Source organism: Sorex araneus, chromosome 4 (genome assembly GCF_027595985.1).
Source record: "Sorex araneus isolate mSorAra2 chromosome 4, mSorAra2.pri, whole genome shotgun sequence".
NCBI classification, from domain to species: Eukaryota; Metazoa; Chordata; class Mammalia; order Eulipotyphla; family Soricidae; genus Sorex; species Sorex araneus.
Genome location: NC_073305.1, coordinates 1,025,951 through 1,046,126, shown reverse-complemented (window position 1 = coordinate 1,046,126; position 20,176 = coordinate 1,025,951).

Below are 20,176 nucleotides of genomic sequence, written 5' to 3'. Positions count from 1 at the left end.
AGCTGGTGTGTGGGTGAGGAGGAAAGATTAAATCTGTGCGAGAATTGGGGAAATACAGTATATTTCAGCGAACAGAGAGGGTCTGCGGAAATGAGTCTCTGCGCCACAGCCACAGATTAAATTCCATGCCGTCGTTCTCCCTGCGTAGCTGCAAACTCCTTTTCCCCCAGCAGCAGAAAGACCAGAAGTTTCCTCTGTTTTGCAAATACGTCCCTCGGGCGGCTCAGGACAGCGGGGCCAGCGGAGCAAGGCTGAGGGGACGGCCAGAGCAGGCCGAGCACCTCCCGCTCGGGACGGACGATTATTAGCTAACGAGCCCGGCTCTGGGGTGGCAGCAATACCCTCGCTGGCGTGTGAAGACACCGGCTTCCAGCCGCTGCATAATCAGCCCAGAGGAGCCGCATTATTCACGCGCTGACGGGGACGCTCCTGACACGCTTCCCAGAAATGGGATCATCCGCGCGCGTTTTGCCGTTTACCTTCTGGGGGGATATCCTCTCCGAGACCAGCTCTGCCGCACCTCACCGTCCACTGTGGGTCAGTGGGGCGGGGGGGGGGGGGGCGTCTCCACACGGGCAGCCAGCGTGAGGGGGAGGGGACGAAGCCCGAGAAGGTGCTGGGGAGACACACGGCCGCACGCTGACCGCGGCACAGCTCTGGTTCCGGGCCGAGAGCCGCAGTGGCCCGTGTCCCGGGACAGTGGGTCGTGAGGAGGCCGAGAGCTGGCCGGGTGCCCGGGCCAGGCACACGAGCACCAGCAGCGGGTGCCTGGGCGGAGCGGGCAGCTCCCAGCACCGGGGTGTGAAGACGCGCTGGGTGACGACCCGGACAGCCACTGGGCAGTCGGCTGAGGTGGAGGAGCCCCCGGGCCCTCAACAGTCAGGAGGGGACTCAGGGGCACTCCGCCGGCCCCTCGTGCCACAGCCGAAAGGGCCCCGTGACGTTGGTCTGGACGGCTCCTATCTGGTCGTCGCTGGAGGCCAGGGCAGCTGAGCCAGGAGACCCGAGGAGACAGTGCTCAGAGCCATGGAGGAGCACAGAGCTGTCCTCTGTGGTGTCAGAGCCGCCTGTGGGGTGGGAGGAAGCCGAAGAGCTGGGCTCCTATCCTCGGACATGCGGCCTGCAGCAGCCGCTCGGCCCTGGGCAGGCAGACGCCACGTGGGTCCTGCACGTGTCCAGCCGCCCGGCCCTGGGCAGGCAGACGCCACGTGGGTCCTGCCCGTGTCCAGCTGCTCGGCCCTGGGCAGGCAGACGCCACGTGGGTCCTGCCCGTGTCCAGCTGCTCGGCCCTGGGCAGGCAGACGCCACGTGGGTCCTGCCCGTGTCCAGCTGCTCGGCCCTGGGCAGGCAGACGCCACGTGGGTCCTGCCCGTGTCCAGCTGCTCGGCCCTGGGCAGGCAGACGCCACGTGAGTCCTGCACATGTCCAGCCGCCCGGCCCTGGGCAGGCAGACGCCACGTGAGTCCTGCACGTGTCCAGCCACTCGGCCGTGGGCAGGCAGACGCCACGTGAGTCCTGCACGTGTCCAGCTGCACGAGCTACACCCCTTCCTTGTGGCAACCAGCCGTCCAGTGGGCCAGAGGCCAAGGCGTGGGTACACCTGCCATGACCACATCCTCTTGTGCTGGTACCCTGCGGGGTGGGGGGGGGGGGTGACAGGTGCGCCCCTGGGTTCTCGCTGCACGGCCCTCGTCAGCGTCTCCGAGTGGGACTCCTCGAGCACATCCTGACAGCAGAGAGCTGGGCCCCGCCCGTCTCGGGCCCCGCTTGTTGGCCATGCCTCGGCGTCTCTCTCCGACAGCCCGCGTTCAGCGCCCCCTCAGACATGTGTGCTCATCTTAATCACTCACTCATCCTTGAAGCAGCAGATTTAAATGCGTGTGTTTTTATTCGCCGACATGGAATCAATCTCATTACACTCTCGAATGCACAGCTTTGACTCGGAGAGCCTCCTTTGGAGCCAAAGAAATCAATTGATGTTTAAGTGGAGGAATGACATCTTCTTCTGAGTGTTGGCAAAACGGGGAGAGCACGGCTCTGTTTACGTCATGTGACAATACCCCTCGGCGAGGGGGGTCTGCGCGCTGGCTGGCAGTGTCAAGTCCCGTTTCTCTCCTGCAAGCCCCGACTCTGCTGGGGAGAGCAGGGACGTGGCCGTCCCCGGGTGGTCGCATCTACTTCAGCAAGGCTGTCCTGTCTCCCGGCTGTGGACGCGGCAAGAACAGCTGTGCCTCAGGGACAGCTAGAGGTACCTGGTGAGCAACGTTACAGAGCCAGGTTTCCAGGGACACAAGCGAAGAGTGCTCACACAGTGGCAAGGCGTGCAGGCGTGATCCACATGGAGGCATGGCTTGGAGTCATGGTCCACGTGACATTGTGGCTCGGAGGCGTGGTCCACGTGGTGGTGTGGCTCAGAGGCGTGGTCCACGTGGCATAGTGGCGAGGAGGCATGGTCCCCGTGGTGGTGTGGCTTGGAGGCTGATCCACGTGGCCCAGAGAAGCAGGAGAAGGGACAGTGGGGACATCTGGCACGGACAAGCTCATTGCAGGGGATAGTGGGAAGCAGTTTGAAGTCACAACTATTGAGCTCACAAAGAAAAGATTGTGATGACATTGAAGAACTCACAGTCGTTGTAAGTAAGAGGAATGAAGCTTGTCCCCGGATGCCTCTTTGGGCGACTGAAACCTGACAGTCACAGAAATGCCGGGGAAGGCAGAGTGGTTAGCACGGCTGTGGTGAACTCTTCGCGAGTTCACACACGCTGCTCCTTGTCTTCAGCCGTCCGCTCCCCTGCGCACTGCGGTGCCAACTTGGCTGCTAAGCTGGACGCACCTCCTCAAGTCACCCCGTATCCAGGTCGGGGTCAAAGCTGGGCCCATGTAAGTGAGAACAACAATTCAAGTCAACAGACTATACATGAGCCTGTGCTCCAGGCGCAGTGGAGGGGCTGGAGGTCAGAGGCCCCCAAAGCACACGGAAGCCGTGAGGACGTGTGAGCAGCCAGGCCGGGGACGCTCTCCCACGCTGTCTACCGGGGGGCGTGTCCGAAGCCCACTAACGCCCACTTCAGAAGGTATCCCGGTAACTGGAACACAAGCTCGTTGCCATGAGTTTGGTCTGACCCCTCCTCCAGGGGGCCGGGTCAGTGCCTCGTCCGTGTCGGTCCCTGGGGGCCTGGAGGAGCTGGGCTGGGCTGGGCACTGCTGTCCTCAGCACCAGAAACACTCACGTCTGGACTCCGCAGGTCTGGGCAGGAATGCGGCTGACTCCAGGGGGTTACGATTCTTATTGCTCGTGGTGAGTTTGGCGTCGCTGCTTCTCCCAGTCACTAATGCGTCTCAGAGCCACACCTGGGGATGCCACTTTACACACTGCCCTGGAGGCTCCTGGCACATTCGACGGTGGCGAAAGGAGCTGCAGATGTGCGTGAGCACAGAAACTGGAGCCCACATTGTCCAAAGAGGGAGCTTAACTGAGGAGAAGCTCTGGGCTCCCTGACATCCCTCCTGAGAAAGATGCAGATTCTCGCCCTATTGGGAAGGCGTGACCCACTCACAGCCAGTCGACCTGGGGTTTGACTCAGTCAGTTCCACCTTTCCTCGGGGAAGTGTCAGGATTCTGGAGTATCGGAATCTTACTTTTAAACTGAATTGTGTCACTACATGTAAGATACATACGCATACTCCGTGTGTTTGTCTGCCCCTCGATGAATTCCTGGAAATTCTCAACCCTGGAGCCAGGGATGATAAAACCTTTAACGTCTCGTGGATGGGAAACATGAGGTGCTGTGGGGCCCAACTCAGAAAGCTCCACTCCCGCCGGAGGCTGAAAGTTAGTTCTTTGTACAGACAATGGTTGGGTCGTTCACAAGGTTTCACCGTTGCACCTTCGTTTCCCCCCATAAACAGCCAAGGGCGGGGGCCGAGGGGGTGATTCGAAGGCTGGAGCCCCAGCAAAAAGGCTCCCCCAAGTACCACCAGGTCTGGCCCCAGAGCAAAGCAGCATACATCAGGGCATAAGAACCCAAACCCAACCTCAAACACCCCGAATGCCCAGCTGGGTATGGCGCAAGGCTGGGGCGGGATGCGCGTGGCCGGAGAAGCCGCCAGGGGAGCCCTTCGGGGTCAGACCAAGGGCGTGTCAAACTTACAAGGACGTTTCAACAAAATGTTTAGAAAATGCCTCTGCTTTACAATTATTTTTGTCTTCAAGCACATAGCAGTGCTACTGGGGGTGCTCAATTTGTATGCACTGGAGCACTGTCATCCCATTGCTCACTAATTTGCTCGAGCGGGCACCAGTAACGTCTCCATTATGAGACTTGTTGTGACTGTGTTTGGCATATCCAATACGCCACGGGTAGCTTGCCAGGCTCTGCCATGCGGGTGAGATACTCTCGGTAGCTTGCCGGGCTCTCCGAGAGGGATGGAGGAATCGAACCCGGGTCGGCTGCATGCAAGGCAAACGCCCTACCCGCTGTGCTGTCGCTCCAGCTGGGGCTGGAGTGATTGTGAACAACTTTATAAAAATAAAATTTGAAAAACAAAGCAGGACGTGTGGGTGCCACCGGGCAGTTGGGAGGTGCTGCTGCCGGCCTGCCCACCGTGTGCCCTTCCTGCCACACCGCCCGGGGCCACAGGCACCAGCAGCCGTGACCTCCACCCTACGAGGCCCTCGCTCGGGTCAGGGAGGTGTTCGGGCAAAACAGGCTGGTGTTCACAGTTTGGACCCGCGCCCCGCAGAGGGCTGGCTGGGGGAGGGGGGTCTGTCAGAACTGGGCGGAGGTCAGGTGTGGCCCCAAAGAGAGCCAGAAAGAAAGAGGAAAAGTGAGAGGAAATTGGGTTTCAGGAACCGAACCGCCGGGCCGAGCCTGCAAGGACGAAGCCAGGCCCGAGCGTGAGAGAAGCTCGTCCCAGAAGGGCCGGGCCAGAGAGGACGAGAGTCCGCAGGCAGCGGGAGCCGGGGACGGGCGTGAAGGGGGCAGGGTTAGCCCCCTACTGCCGGGCGCAGGACCGGCCGGGTGCGAGCTCTGCCTCTCCGCTGCCTTCCCACCCCGGCCCAGAGGACCTCACAGCCCCGGGGCAACCGTGCAGGAATTCCTTGAGGAAAATCCATTTCCCGTGGGATGTGGGGTGGCAGAAGGTCGTCCCCTGCGACTTCATTTTGAAACAGTGGCTGTAACTCTCTGTGACTTATGGGGGAGGTTGAGGATAAAATACGACTTTACAATTTGTTTCAGGTTTTGTCTGGGGAGCAACCTTTAGAGTAAAGTTTTGACATCTTACATCTTGCCATTTGTCTTAAAAATAAAGTAATTCCCCCCACTCTGATTCTTTTTCTGGCTGACTTGGATTGTGCACAGAATTTGCAAAACGTGTCTGATTAGCCTCAGAAACAACAGAAGCAAAATTAATTCATAATACACATTTTCCATCTCTATCTACACAATTATACATCGTATCAAAATAAGATCCGTGGCAAAAAGTAACATGCGTCTCTGTAATAAAACGGTCCAGGGAAGATCCCCAAGTGCCAAGTACACGAGGTGAGATTGCATTATTCATGTAGTGGAACAATACTTAACACATATCAATACAACTTCCCAATACGAGTGAATCCCCCCAAGCTAAGAAATCCTCCATTTTGCTATAAGGAGAAATTCCATTTTACAAAGTTGGCTGCTGCGCCTCATACATATTTTATAGATGGTAATAGGTACTTTCCCAATATATATTTCAGATTCCAGGGTAAGAAGTTTGCAGCAGCTGTTGCATAATTTTTAAATTACAAAGACCTTAATCTTCATGATGTGTAAAGAAGTAAGTGATAAAATATAACAAAAATAAAAACAGCTTGGAAATAGCTGTGTCTTCAAAAATTAACAACTTGGATGTCGAACTATTTGGGCCATTGTAATAAAAAGTCTTCGTTCCATAAAGTTTTCTAATTGGACCAGTGCCCCCCGGCGAAAGAGCGGAGAAGATGCAGAAGCGGCTCCCACCTTCCGTGCCACGGCCTTGGTGCCCGTGGGGAGAGACACCGTCACGCAGACCCGTTTCCGGTTGCGGGGAGAGCGGGCAGGGTGGGCCCCGGTCTCTCCCCCCACGGAGCAGGAGCTCAGCCTGTTCCAGGGCCCCACCAGGAGGACGTGCCGCTTTTATTACAGAATATCAACAACCCTGAGACCCGCGCCAGCTCGAGCGTGCCTGTGTGCGGGGCCGAGGGGCGGCCTCCCGGTTCTGCCCGCCTGCCGCTCCCTCTCTGCCCGCCCTCCTGAGGGGGAGTCAGGGCGGGGCTGGAGGGTGACAAGGCCCGCCAGGCCTGGCCTCAGGCCGCTCCGTCATCGCCGGCAGCCTAGGGAACTCCTCGCTGTTCGCCGGGGGCTCGTGCTCAGCCCGCACTCACTGGGGCTGACGGCAGGCAGGTCGCCGCCGCCCGAGGCCGTGGCACACGCTGGCCTCTGCCCTGTCCCTCCGCGTGGCGACACGGTTCCACTGCAGCTCTGGCCCGTGGCCACTCCCCAGTGGCTCCTGCAGACACCGGGTGTGACCATTCTGCTGCACTTAAACCTGAGGACAAAGCTGGAAGGAGAGCGGATAAGGACTCCCGGGAAAGTGCTCCAGCTCCTCCTGTGCAGCCCACAGGGCAAAGAGTGCAGGATGGAGGAGGAGCCGTCAGGGGACGGAGAGGCAGGGGCAGAGGGGAGGGAAAGACACCGCCTGTGAGCGTGTGTGACATGAGGGTGCCTGTCCTTCCCTCCGTCCGTCCTTTCCTCTGTCCATCCTTCCCACTGTTCACCTTCCCACTGCCCCCTTCTCCCCGCAGGCCTGCCCTTCCCGCTGGCCTGCCCCTCCCGCTAGTCCCCCCCCCGCCACCCGCATTGCCCACCCCGTGCTCAGGACTGTCTCCTCAGCTGGAACCCGGGGCTCTTCTCAGCCCGCAGCTCTGGGGAGAGCTTCAGGTCTCAAACCTGATTTCAGGAGGAAATTCTCAAGTTGGGATTGTGATGCGCAAGTCCTAATGGCGGTGACGCTAATCCAACCTCCTCTGTCGACCCCAAGTCACAGGAAAGGCCGTGGCAGTCGGGGGACTCGGCAGAGTCTGGAAGGAGACTGGGGAGAGAGCTGAGCCCGGGGCCGGCTCGCAGCGCCTTGCTGGGGTGTAGACTCGACCGGGCAGCAGCCCTGAGGGGCCAGGACGCCAGCAGCCACCCGTGTGCCTCCAAACCAGCTTCTCGACTCCCCCCCCCCCCCCCCCGGGCCAGTTTCCTGCCCACAGCCCGGCACCACAGCACAGCGCTGTCTGCTGTGGGCAAGTGCCGTGCAGACACACTGCCTTGTCCAAGGTCGCAGGCGGCGCCCGAAGCCTCAGTGTGCCGGGCTGCGGGTTTCTGAGCAAGTTCTTCCTGACCTACGTGTCCCCTGGTCACTAGTAAGTGACCCTCCCTATCTCTGCTCACACGTTTGCCTTGATGACAATGTTGTCTTGTGAAGGGGCAGGTTGGTCTGAGGCGGGCAATCACCGGTGGCTCATCCCCCGGGGTGAAGTCCCCGAGCACCTCCCTCTCCTGCCGCTGGACCCCGGCGCCCCGTGGACACCTGGGAGGCAGGAGCGAGTGGGCAGCATGCATGGTCTCACCGGCCTTACAAACAGCTCCGGGGTCCTGCGGAGGGTCCCCACAGGGAGTGGCACCGCCTGCCCGTGCTCCGGCCACAGCCGGCCAGAGTGCCCGGGGCTGCAGTCTACACAGGCCCCCGGGGGAGGGCGGCCATCGGCTCTGGGTCCATTCTTGGTGCCGCCTGACGTCCCGAGGAGCACGCGCTCTTTGCTGGGTCCTGGAGCAACGACGCACGGGGTCTGCCCTGAGCACAAACACCGCCTGACACTTGAGGAATGTCCCCATTGTTCTCCCAAAGAGCTGGACCCGTCGACACTCTCACCATGAAGGAACGAGGGTCCCTTTCGTTCCTTGAGGGTCCCCAGGTCGGCACCGGTTGTATTTCGTGCTATTCCTGGCTCCTCGCTGAGTCCTAGTCTTGTTGATCGTTAGCGGTGACAGGGCAGTCCAAGGCCCCGCTACCCTCGTGCTCCTACAGTACCTTCCTTCGGGCCTACTAGCAGCTGTCTTACACAGTTTTCCGGTCCCTCATTCGGTGACTAGATGTTTATGAGAGTGAGTTCTTCCTGATGTACAGGTCCCCTGGCCATTAATGAACTCTATCTCTTCTAACACGCGTAGCTTGGAGACAATGTTTTCTGATGTAAGAAGCCCCGCCGATGTTTGGGGGGAGTTTGCTTGAATTACTGTCAGCCAGCCCTTCGCTCTGAGTCTGCGTCTGTCCCACTGTACAGCTGTGTCTCTCACTATCCTCAGAAGGTTAGAGTTAGTTTTCTAATCCGTCTTGCCACTCCGTGTGCTTTAATTGGTACATTTAGGCCATTGGCACTGAATGAGATTATTGTCGTGGAGTTTTCTGCCTGCTTTCTGTGGAAGTTTGGCATGTTTTCTTGGTGTTTTTCTTCTCTTAGACAAGATGCCCCTTCAGCGTTTCTTGCAAAGTTGATTTTAAGTCTATGAAGTTCTGAGATGCTGTTAGTCCGAGAAGTTGAAAGATAGTCTGGCTGGAGACAGCATTCTTGGTGAGGTTTTCATTTCACTGGTGTTTTTAAAATTATTTCCCACCATTAACTTTGGGCCTGCAGGGTCTCATTTGATAAATCTGATGTGAATCTTAAGGGCTCCCCTCTGTGAGTAATTTCCTTCTTTAATCTCGCGGCTTTCAATATTCCTCTCTACCTTTGACCTCCATCTCTCTGGTTGTGTTGTATCTTGGAGGAGTTTTTTCTGGGTATCTTTCAGCTGGTGCCTCCGGGACTCTTGGATCTGAGTGCCCGTGTCCCTCCATTCTGGAAGCTTCCCAGCTGTGATCTCTTAGACTAATTATTATTCATTGGAATTGCCCTACTCTCACTCCAGGATTGTAGTGATTCTTATGTTGTTCCTCTTGAATTCAACCAAAGTCATTTCATCTGCTATTCGTTTATTTTGAGACATTTTTAATCTTCTGCTGTTTTCTCGGAATTTCTGCATCTTATCCTGGAGCTCACTGATGTTTATCCTCAGCTATTGTTATTAAACTGCCCAGACCTTTTATTGAGTTTTTTTTATTTCATCAACCAAATTCCTTACTTTGTCACTTCTGATTGTAGATTTCCCATCACTTCTTGTGTCTTATTGAATATCGGTTCTGTTCTTCCTTCAAGCCATTAAAAGCCTCGACACTTCCTCTCTAAACTCGTCCCAGAGAGGCCGTGGGTCTGGCTGCTTCTGCCTGAGTCTTCCAGGCTACTCCCCTCTGTTCGCCACGCGGGGAGGGGTTCTGTGCCTCTACAGCTGGGGCGGGGCTTTCCAATGACACTGTCCCCCCTCTCCTGGGAGCCCTGGGGGGGACCCACTGGTTGGGGTTCCCTCCCTTCCCTTTCAAAGCTTTCCCAGCCAAATTTGTGTCCCCGACCGGCTGTTTAGAGCTTCTTTCCCTGGTCCAGGAAAAGCATTCGGCATTATTGACCCTCCATCTATCTTCCATCTATAACTTGGGAATTGGTGAATTTCTGCTACCTTTGTGTGCCTTTGCGGGGAGGGTGGTTGGTGGGGGCGGACGAGCCCTTCCAGCCTGAGTGCAGTGTCCGACGCCCAGGCGTGCTCCCTGGGTATGAAGCGGGGAGCCTTGCCGTGGCATCCTGGGGCTCCTCTGCCACGCGGGGTGCAAGCTGCTCGTGGGGGCGGGGCACGAGCGAGCCAGCTGGTTCTGTGTTTCTGACCCCCGGGACATGTCTTGACCTTAGACAAAGCCAAGTTCCCAGCAGAGACTAGATCCACGTTCCCGTGTAATCTCAGGTGCAAACAGAAGCGCCCGCGGCCGGCTGGGGCCCCGCAGGGTCAGGCCCCGTGAAAGCCACTTGCCGAAGTTCATGAGGCTTCAGCACGGCCAGACTCTGGTGGAAGGAATCAGACCAGCAGGTACAGAGGAGCAGCCCGGGAGCGTCCTAAGAAACACAGAGCTGGGGCTGGAGCGATAGCACAGCGGGGAGGGCATCTGCCTTGCACGCGGCTGACCCGGGTTCAATTCCCAGCATCCCATATGGTCCCCTAAGCACCACCAGGAGTGATTCCTGAGTGGGAGTCAGGAGTAACCCCTGTGCATCGCCGGGTGTGACCCCAAAACACAGAGCTGGTCTTGTTTCACTTTCCTGCCCGGTGACAGAGAATCTAAAGAGAGTAGGATGGGCGGGGGCGGGGGGGCAGTGTAGACCGACTCCCTCTGTCCCGGGAAGCAGGATGGAGGCTGTGGGCTTAGAGACCGAGCATCACCTCTGTTCCCCAGGCAGACAGACAGAAGGCGTGACTTTATCTGGGTCCTACTCAGCTGAATCACTGTAAAAATTCCTGCCAATTCTTTTCATGCCTCAGAGTAACCACATGGGTCTTTGCCCCACCTCCAAGATTCAGAGTGGGCTCCCGGGTGAGCCAGTGACCTCCAAGAATGACTGACCACTGTATCTTCTTTATGACTTTGCACATTGTTCACCCCTGTGGCCTTTGACATGTAGAGAGAGTGAGAGAGAGAGAGAGAGAGAGAGAGAGAAGGAAGGAAGAGAGGAAGGAAGGAAGGAAGGAAGGAAGGAAGGAAGGAAGGAAGGAAGGAAGGAAGGAAGGAAGGAAGGAAGGAAGGAAGGAAGGAGGGAGGGAGGGAGGGAGGGAGGGAGGGAGGGAGGGAGGGAGGGAGGGAAGGAAGGAAGGAAGGAAGGAAGGAAGGAAGGAAGGAAGGAAGGAAGGAAGGAAGGAAGGAAGGAAGGAAGGAAGGAAGGAAGGAAGGGAAAGAGAGAAAGCAAGCATCTAAGTCCGTCTAAGCCATCTAGCGCTTGCGTCACTAGAAATGGTTTGCCTGCTTGGCAAATCCACCCTATTTCACTCGTCCCGGGATCAGAGCTTGATGGCGTGTGCAGGGACAGCTGGGTCTCATGTTGTTTCCTGTCATTAACCCGTATGTGCGTGGCGATGCATCGCAATAAAGCTGTCGAGAGCAACAGGAAAAGGAAGCGGGCGTGTGTGGCTTTGCCGGGGAAGGAAATTGCACTGCACCTTCCTTCGGGTCGATGGTGCCGCATGTCCTGAGCTGCCGGGGCCACCGTGGGAGGAGCTGCCGCGCTTCCACCTTAGCAAACTCACAGACGGTGACTTTGTGACCGGGTGAATGCTAAGTGCTGTGTAAGTGAGTGCTAAGTGCTTTGTGAGTATCACGTTTGCTCTCCTCAGGCATGTCTGCGAGCCAGGCACTGTCATCCACCCGTCTTCTCAGTGGGGGGCAGGACCTGGGGTCTCTGGGGCTCCTGTCACTCCCCTAAGACCCCGACCCATGGACGAAGTGGGGAAGACAAAATCCGGTTCCCACAATTCCCCCCAAAGCCTGACTCTCAGCCACCGTTTACTTCTAATGCTAACACACGTGTCTGCTAGTGTGAGAACATCCATGTCTGTGTTTACCTGTGTTAATTTCTAAGCGCACGTGCAGCATTCTGGTGAGAATCAAGATTTTGTGCAATTCTCAGAACTGAGCAAATGATGCAAGACAAGCACCACAGCTAACAGGCCGGCTCTGGGAAGAAACCGTTGCTCGGAGAAGTGTGTTCTTGGTGTGTTGAAGTGTCACTACTTAGAGAAAATTGTTCTGAAGCACCCCTCTGTGTGACGTGCTCAATGAGGCAGGCACTTAGGAATTTGGGCTCTACCTTAGTGTTCAATAAAAAAATAAGAACTTATACACTACATTTCTGCTGAATAAACTGTGAAGTGATCATTATTTTAGTTTTAATGTACAAATTTTAATGTGCAAATTATAAGGTACATAAAATGGCAATAAAATCCAATTTTAAAATCCAGGTAGTAAAACAGATATGGTATTAGGTGAAAAACAAAACACATCAGTTTGTTACCTTTATTTACCCAAATGATGGCTGGGAATGAGTCTGGCAGATGTTTGCTTTATGTTCTGCACTTAATTAAGTAGAAATCAGCAAATAACCCTACAGGACTATGAAATGCTGTCATTTTAAATGATCTTTTCTAAGGAAGAAATTTGATGTGTGTGTAATTTGCCATCTCAACTGGCTTCCTATTGCTAATAAGGGTAACTATGCAGTGATGTATGTTCACTGTGTCTGAGGAGTTCGCCCTGTGAGTGAACTGCACCACGCTGAAGTCGTGTCGTTGAAGATCGTCAAGTCTGCAGTGACCAAGCAGGCCAAGCTCCTGTCCGTAGAGGGCTGGGTCTCCAGTACCGACTGTATCAGGGTGGCTCCAACCCTAACATCACAGAGCTTCCAACCCCCAGCAGTGACTGTGTGTGGCCAACAGCTGTGTGCTCAGATACAGACACGTGTGTGGGCATACATGGAGACATGTTCAGCTGCACCGACAGATGCACTTTTACACAAACACAGCCATGCGTGCATACTGGCACACACACATAACCACACATACACATGTGGTGGCACACACTGAAAATATATGCAGCCAGATTTGCAGTCACACAAACACATCACAGCCACATACACACATGATGTCACACAGAGACACACACTCACACAAACAGTCTCATACACAAGCTAGCATATATTCACACCCATAGAACCACAGGGAGATTCTCATACAGTCACAGCCACACACACACACACACACACACACACACAGAGAGGCTGGCACATGCACATTTAGTCACAGATACAGACACACGTGGCCATACACCCCAGCTGGAACACACACACACATATATACAAACACAGTTACACAAGTGTGTCAAACATACACACTCACACACGCACACCGAGGCATTCACACAACCACACACACACGTGTACACTGGGACGTTTCCACGTCACAGTCGAACACTGGGAGTGTGGAAAGCCCCCGAGGACAGGAGCCCTGGAAGCGTCCAGCCCGGAGCACCGGGACTAGAACCTTCCTGGGCTCGCGGTGTCGGTTCCCCTGAGCGCCCGAGGGCCCAGCAAGCAGAGTCGCACCCGCTTCTCCCCTCTGCACCGTCCCAGAACCACGCGCGCCTTCCCACCTCCCCAGCGCCCGGGGCGCACGCCACAGCCCTCCTGGCACAGACCAGACGCGTCTACAGACCCGGAAACTGAGGCCTGGGAGCAACTGGCCGTCCCGGGTGTGTGGGGTCGCGGTGACGGGGCAGGCGGCAGGAGCCCCGTGTCTGCGTGAGCCCCGGGCAGCGCGTCCAGACTGTCCTCGGTGGCTCCTGAGTGGCCCCACACCCACACCGGGCCTCCCCAGAGCCAGGTGCAAGCCACACGGGCCGGCCTGTGTGTGTGGAGCACGGGGCCGCCCCTCCTCAGGCCCCTCACCCGTGACGGGCCACAGGGCCCCCCTGCCTGTGGCGCCTTCCTGCATCGCCTGCCTGCGGATCAGGGTCGAAACGTTAAAAATAAGGTTTTCCTGTGAATTCTGCCAGGCTGAGCCTCCGCAGCTCGAGGTGGCCGGAGGGACGGCCAAGCTAATTCCGGAAGAATGACCGTCACCGCGGGGCGGGAAGGCTCTGGGCGAGGGCGGGACACTGGGCGAGAGGCTGACCGGCCTCCAAGGCCCCTCCAAACCAGGCGGCCTTAAAGGGAGCAACGCAGCCGTAAGACCAGGTATCCTGCTGGCTGGCGTCCTGAGGCCCGGTGGCTGGCCATGGTCGGTCGGTCGGCAGCTGTCCAGACCCTCCGGCCTCCGGTTGGCGTTTTCCGAAGCACAGATGAGCGCCAAGACCCTGGGGCCCGAGGGCACAGATGAGCACCAGGGCCCCGGGGCCCGCAGCGCCCGGAGAGCTTGCAGGGAGGCCGGTTCCTCAGTTCCCCTGTCTGCTCGCACGGAAGCCGGGACCCGGCTCCGTTACACGGCCCTGGGCCTCAGGCGCTGATGAGCGTGTGAGGGACACAGTCTCCTCTTCCTGCAGATTTGTTTGTGCTGCATTTGCCATCAAAGGCGCCCCGGGGCCTGAGGGGCGCACGGCGGGCGGGCACATGCTTGGCCTGTGGCTGGCTCAGGTACGATTTCAGTTCCTGGCGTCTCATCTGGCCCTCGAGCCCACCAGGGATGAACCTGAGCACAGAGCCAGGAGTAAGCCCTGAGCACCACGTCCCCCCTAAAGAGCAAAACCTAAACCAGGTGCCATGCATGGCCGGTGGCCACGTGCAGTTGGCACCGGCTCCGAGAGCAGGCGGGGACAGCGGGGACAGCGGGCTGTGTGTGGGGCTCACCATGACGTTGTCACTCGCCGCGGGCTGGCCAGGACAGCTGAGCGCTCCGGCTGACCGCCGCAGTGGCCGCGTGCAGCGTAGAGCTGCGTGTGTCCATCGTGCTGTCCTTAGCATGACGCACTGGGGCAGGACATGAAGATCCGCCGGGCTGGGCAGCCTCGAGGTGACCCCCAACCACGCTCTGCCCAGCAGGCCGCAGGGGCGGCCTCACGCTGTGTCCTCCAGGCGGGAAGAGGGGCAGCTGGACACTAAGGCAAGAAACAGGCCCCATCCCAGAGGGTCCTTCCAGTGGCAATTAACGCTGTGTTTGGGTTAATTGAGAGGACGCAGATGACCGGAAGGTCATGCTGTCCACTCGGGGTCAGGAGCACGCGCCACAGAGGGGAGCACTCACAGGGGAGCACTCACAGGGCGAGGCCCCCACACTGAGGGGGGCTCCTGGCCCCACCTCGACCTCTGACACGCCATTAAAGAGAAGCAGAAGGGACACCTCCCAGGGCCCGACGGGGGCGGTCCCCAAAGCAAATGCTGGACAAGATGCCCCGGCTGGATCCGGACCACCGTGAGGAGCCCCTGCCCGAACCCCGTCCCAGGTCAGCCTTGCTGAGTGCCAGCTCCCTGTCGACCCCGAGTCCCAGCCCTGTTGACCCCGAGTCCCAGCCCTGCCCACCCCGGGGCCCAGCTCTGCTCCCCAAACAGGCCCACCCACAGCTGGCTCAGGGTCCGGCCGGACTAGTGGTGTTGCTGCCCCGGGTGAGCCGAGGGCCCCTCTCGAACGGGCCCCCCAAGGCTCCCGCCCTCCAGACTCCCCCCCACGCCGTGAGGGGCCGTCCCAGCAGTTCCTTCCCGTAGACTCCTGCCCAGCTGCCAGGAAAGTGCCAAGGCGGGAGGCAGACGGGGCCTTTAGAGAGCAGGACGTGGCCCCCACGCGGACGGGCCGAGGAGCCGGGGCGACACTCGGCGCCTCACAAGACGCCAGCGGGGCCGGGGGGCCCCAGGGAGGAGCCCACAGGACACGCGGGGCTGCGAGACGCGGCCGTGGGGTACGGGGACAGGCCGGACGGTCCGAGGAGTCGGGGGAAAGTCAACGTCCTCGAACAGCGAGAGGCGGAGAGAAGGCAGAGACACGAGCAGGGGGCGGGACCACCAGGGCGTGCGGAGAGACGGGTCCCTGCTCAGAGGGGGGAACCGGCCGGGACCACCAGGGCGTGCGGAGAGAGACGGGTCGCGTGCGTGTGCTGAGGGCGGAACCGGCAGGGTCCTGAGGCAGGCGACCGAGAACCGCCCCGAGCTGGCCGCAGGGCTGAGGTACGTGCCAGTGAGTGAGCGGCCAGGCAGGGCACTTCTCTCGGCCCTGCGCTCAGACGCAGCGGGGTGTCGCCCCGGGTGGAGGGACCCCCCCTGCACAGGGCAGCTGCGGGGCGCGGGGCGCAGAGACACGCAGACTTCGCAGTGCAGGCTGCCGACCCCACTCCACAGTGAGCACTGTGAGAACGAGGCCGGCCACAGCCAGGAGCTCTGCCCTCAGCAGGAGCCTCCGCCCTACAGTCAGCGCATCTCCCTGTGGGTCCCAGGGAAGCCGCGCAGTGCGTCCCAGGGAAGCCGCGCAGTGCGTCCCAGGGAAGCCGCGCAGTGCCCTTTCTCTCCTCCGGCCCGTCCTTGCGGGGCGTGTTCCTCGCACAGCCTCACTCTCGGCTCACAGACGCAGGGGCGCCTCCTCCTGAGGCTGCAGCGTGTTGGGTCTAGACCCCGCCTGCCGCACACCCGCCCCCCACTGCTCGAGTCCCGGCCACCGGGGGTCTCTGGCCACAGGAAGAGGGGCCTTCCCAGGGCTGTGACGGGCTCCCGGGAGGACAGACCCCAGGGGCCGCTGCCTTGGTCTGTTTTGAGTTTCTTAGAGAAACTCCGTCGGTTTTCCACGGGTTCCCCCCCCCGCGGTCCCTCTGCTCTGGGTCCGAGCACGCTGGCCCCTCGTGCTCTGGAGCTTGTCATCGGCTGCTTCACTTTCCAAATAAAAAGCTGGTACTGGTGAAATGATGCCCAGCAGTGGCTTTGATCTGCACTCACATGACAAATGACACGGAACATGCCTCAGACACACTGCAGACGCCTGAACGTCGTGTTTTGAAAAATATGCAATTCCTTTGCCTATATTAAATCGGGTTATAATTATCTTCTACTATATTGCAGTCCTTATTATGCAAATCCCTCGTGTATTCATGTATTAACTCACTGTTTGATATACACAAAGATTTCCCCTGTCTCCAGTGACAGTGTGTTTGGTATGAGACTGTCGCCCCACCTCAAACCGCTCCTCGTAGTCTTCTGAGCACTGTTGGAGGAGCTCTCCTTTTCCCGAGAGCGTGGTGTGCTGCTTTAGTCGAGGACTGTGGAACGGGAGCAGGAGAGAGGACAGCAGGCGAGCGAGCACTTGTCTCCGTGCCCCTGACCCAAGCTCAGCCCCTGCCCCCCTCTGATCCCCGCCTGGTCACTAGCCTGCCGGGAGTGGCTCTTGCATGCAGAGCCAGGGTCAGCCCCAGGAACTGCTGGGTGTGGCCCCAGACCAAGGGAGAGAGGCTGAACACACATGCATGCGTGTGTGGGTCCACGCGTGGGCTCTTGGCTCTACCCCACGCGTGTAGACACTGTTTGTCTGCAGTTGCCTCTAACTCAAACACACCAACATCTGGAACCCGGAGCTGCTCTGCCCAGCCCCCTCTCCCCTCTCCCGGGGACCTGGCACCCGGCCTCAGCACTCAGCACCCAGCACCCGCCCCTCTCTCCTCACCCCAGCGATGGCTGCTGCACGAAGCATCTCCTTCACACGCCCCCCAGCCCTGGAGGGGCCCAGACCCGCGTCTCCTCACCCACCTCCAGCCCAGAGGAAGTGGCTCCCTGGGAGGCCACGACTCTGCCTCTCCCAGCCTGCAGGGGGCGCTGGTTCGCCCACCAGAGCTGCTGTGAGGGGAGCAGAGGGTCTGGGGTCCAGGGAGGGGAGGCCTGGGGGCACGGCGCCTTCTCTCTGCTCCAGGAGCTGGTCGGGCCAGCGGCCTGCTCTCGGCCTGGAAGACGCCCGAGTGCTCGGTACCGCCTGCGCCCTGGGGCCGGACGGCGACTGACTGGCTAGAAGGCCTGCGCCCTCTGCCCTGCGCCCTCTGCCCCGCCCACCCTCCTCCCCTCTGCTTCCCCGTGGCGGAGTCACGCTCAGTCACTCGGCAGCCGCCACCGTTGATGCTGCGGTCGGTCCCGGGAGAGGGCCAGGAAACAGAACTCGGGGTCACGCACCTCATCGAGGGCTCGAGCCCTGAACCTCGGTCGTTCCTGTGCCCAGTCCCTGCCCCGTCCTGGGGAAGACGCAGGAATCCTAGGGTGTGCGGGCGGTGCAGTGCGCCCCGGCCCAGTACTCGGGAGCAAGGCCTCCCGCCATCACGGACACGGCCAGGGTCCCGGGAGGGGGTGGGCGGCCGTCCCTCGGGTGCCTGGTACCGCAGAGGCAGGATAGCAGGGCAGGGGCCGAGAAACTCAGCGTCTGCAGAGGCTAAACAGGGCGGGGCGGGGGGGGAACGCTTCTTCCACAGCCTGGCCGGGAGCCCCGCAGGGAGCCTGGGGGCGCAGGACGTGGGTGGGGGGGGCAGCAGCCTCGGGGTGAGGGTCCGGCTCGCCCCTGGGCAGCCCCTCACTCTCCCGGGCTCCCTGGAAGCCGCCCCTCCCCGCACCCTCGGGGCAGCCGTCCTGGACACCGTCGCCCGAAGGCTGGAGTCGGCGGGTGCGAGCGGCACCCTGAGCTGCTCCCAGACGGCCGAGGTTTTCGGGGCTGCCGGGCTGGCCCCAGCGTCCCTGCGGGAACACCCGCCCCCCCCCCCCCGGCAGTGAAGACCCGGGGCCGAGTCCCCAACAGCGCGGTTCTCTCAAGCCACGAGCGAGCTCTCGGGAAACCCAGCACGTCGGCTTGTCCGTGGCTGTTCTATTTCACAGCCAAATCGGAGCATTGTTCTCAGAGTCAACCCTTTGTCCAGTTGTCAGAGTCCCCAGTCAGTGTCCTTCTTTCCCGTTGTTCCTTTGTGCAGAGCGTGATTGCTTCAAAGGGGGGATGAGGGACCCCCTGGGACGTGAGGCGGAGCAGCTGCCTGCGCCCTGCACACGCTGGGCGGGACGCGAAGGTCTGTGTTGCCCCCCCGCCCCCCGCTCCTGGGCCACGGGGGCTTGAAGAAGCAGCCAGTTCTCCTGCGGAATTTCTCACATTCAGAATTTCAGATTCCTGCTGACGGCCGCTGTCCGCACCCGACGCCGCGCTGTGTGTCCGGCCAGCTGGTGGGGACATCTGGACACCACCCTCGGCTGGCTCCGGCTGCCGCGCCCACGGGCTCGGGCTCGGGCGGGAGCTGCAACGCCTCGTCTCTGCCAGGAGCTTCCCACCAGCACCCAGAACTGGGATCTCACTTCAGCAGCTTTTTTCCTCCCCTTCCCATCACTGGGCCCGAGATGGTGACAACCCGACTTTACTGTCACTCCTTCACGGTCTGGGAGGCGTCTAACTGTGGCCGCCGGGAGGCACCGTTTGGGGCCCCGTGGAGGAAGTCGCCGGAGGGAGCGTGAGGGAAGAGCACAGTCCTTCCACGGACCGAGTTCTGGCTGTCCGGCCCTCTCACGCGCTGACCTGTGCCTTGTGCCCGCGCCCGCCCTCCTCAGCAGGGCCGGGGGACACGAGTCTCCCCCCCTCTGAGCAGGGCCGCAAGCCCCCCCCCCGCAGGGAGATGTTCCAGCTCTCCGGGGGCATTTTCCGAGCCTGCCCAGATCCAGGCGTGGGTGGAGCCCCCAGCGAGCTGCCTCTCTCAGGACGAGCTCGCAAACCCTGGCCGCGGCCGGGAGGGCCCCGGGCTCCGCTCGGAAATACCGAGAAGGTCGCACTGACTTCTGAGCGCGACGAGCCCCACGTTCATGCCCAGACGTTTGCTCGGTGCCTTGAGTTTGTGTCTCTTTTCCTTTAATCTGAGGCCATGATGAAGGTTTGTAGTTTCACTTTGTCCCAACGCATGTAGGTCATTAAAATAAAATATGGGTATTATGCAAATATTGACAGTTTTGAAAAATATTCTGCCATATCGTTCTCATTGAGAAATATCCCACAAGTTTTCTCCGTGTTGTTAGAACTCAAGCCTCCTTGAAATAGTTTCCGTCCGCAAATTCGCTAGTTTTACACATGAGCTCATTTGCCTCATTTTCCTTTGGAATTTTAGAATTTTTTTCTGCACCAGACAGTTGCATAAGTTTCTGTCTCTACCCAAATTTAAACCTGACGAGTCCGTTTCCTCCTCGATCCCCCCAACCGCTGCTCCCGTGTCTGAGGGCGATTGTTGGTCTTTGTTTCACCTTTCCGGGCGCGTGTCTAAGCGAAAGGCAGCTCCCAGAGGTGTCCCCCTGGGCCTGTAGCGGCTGTGTCTTCTCGTGGGTGTGGCTGTGTCTTGTCTCGCCCTCGGGATGAAGGACCAAGAGGCCTCAACTCCGGGTGTGCCCCGCCCGTCCCTCAGGAGAGGTGTCCGGAAGGTTCTAGCGTGAGTGCGGGCGCTGTCTTCCTGGCCTGGCTCTGAGCGACTCCCGGGCCTTTGCCTGCCCCGGTGGGCCGTGTCGACGGGCTCTCCCGTGTGGGACAGTCTCTGTTGTGTGACTTCCTTTCTGCGGTGGAATTGCCCCAGTGTGAGAGACAGTAACAGTCGGTGTGAAATTCCAGGTCACTCAGGTCAATGTCACGGGGCAGAACCGCTGAGACAGAAGCCCTTGGGGCCTGTGCTCGGTGCTCCGGCATGTCCAAGCCGACATGGAGGTCACATTTCCACGCTGCTCGTTCTTCCCTGCCCG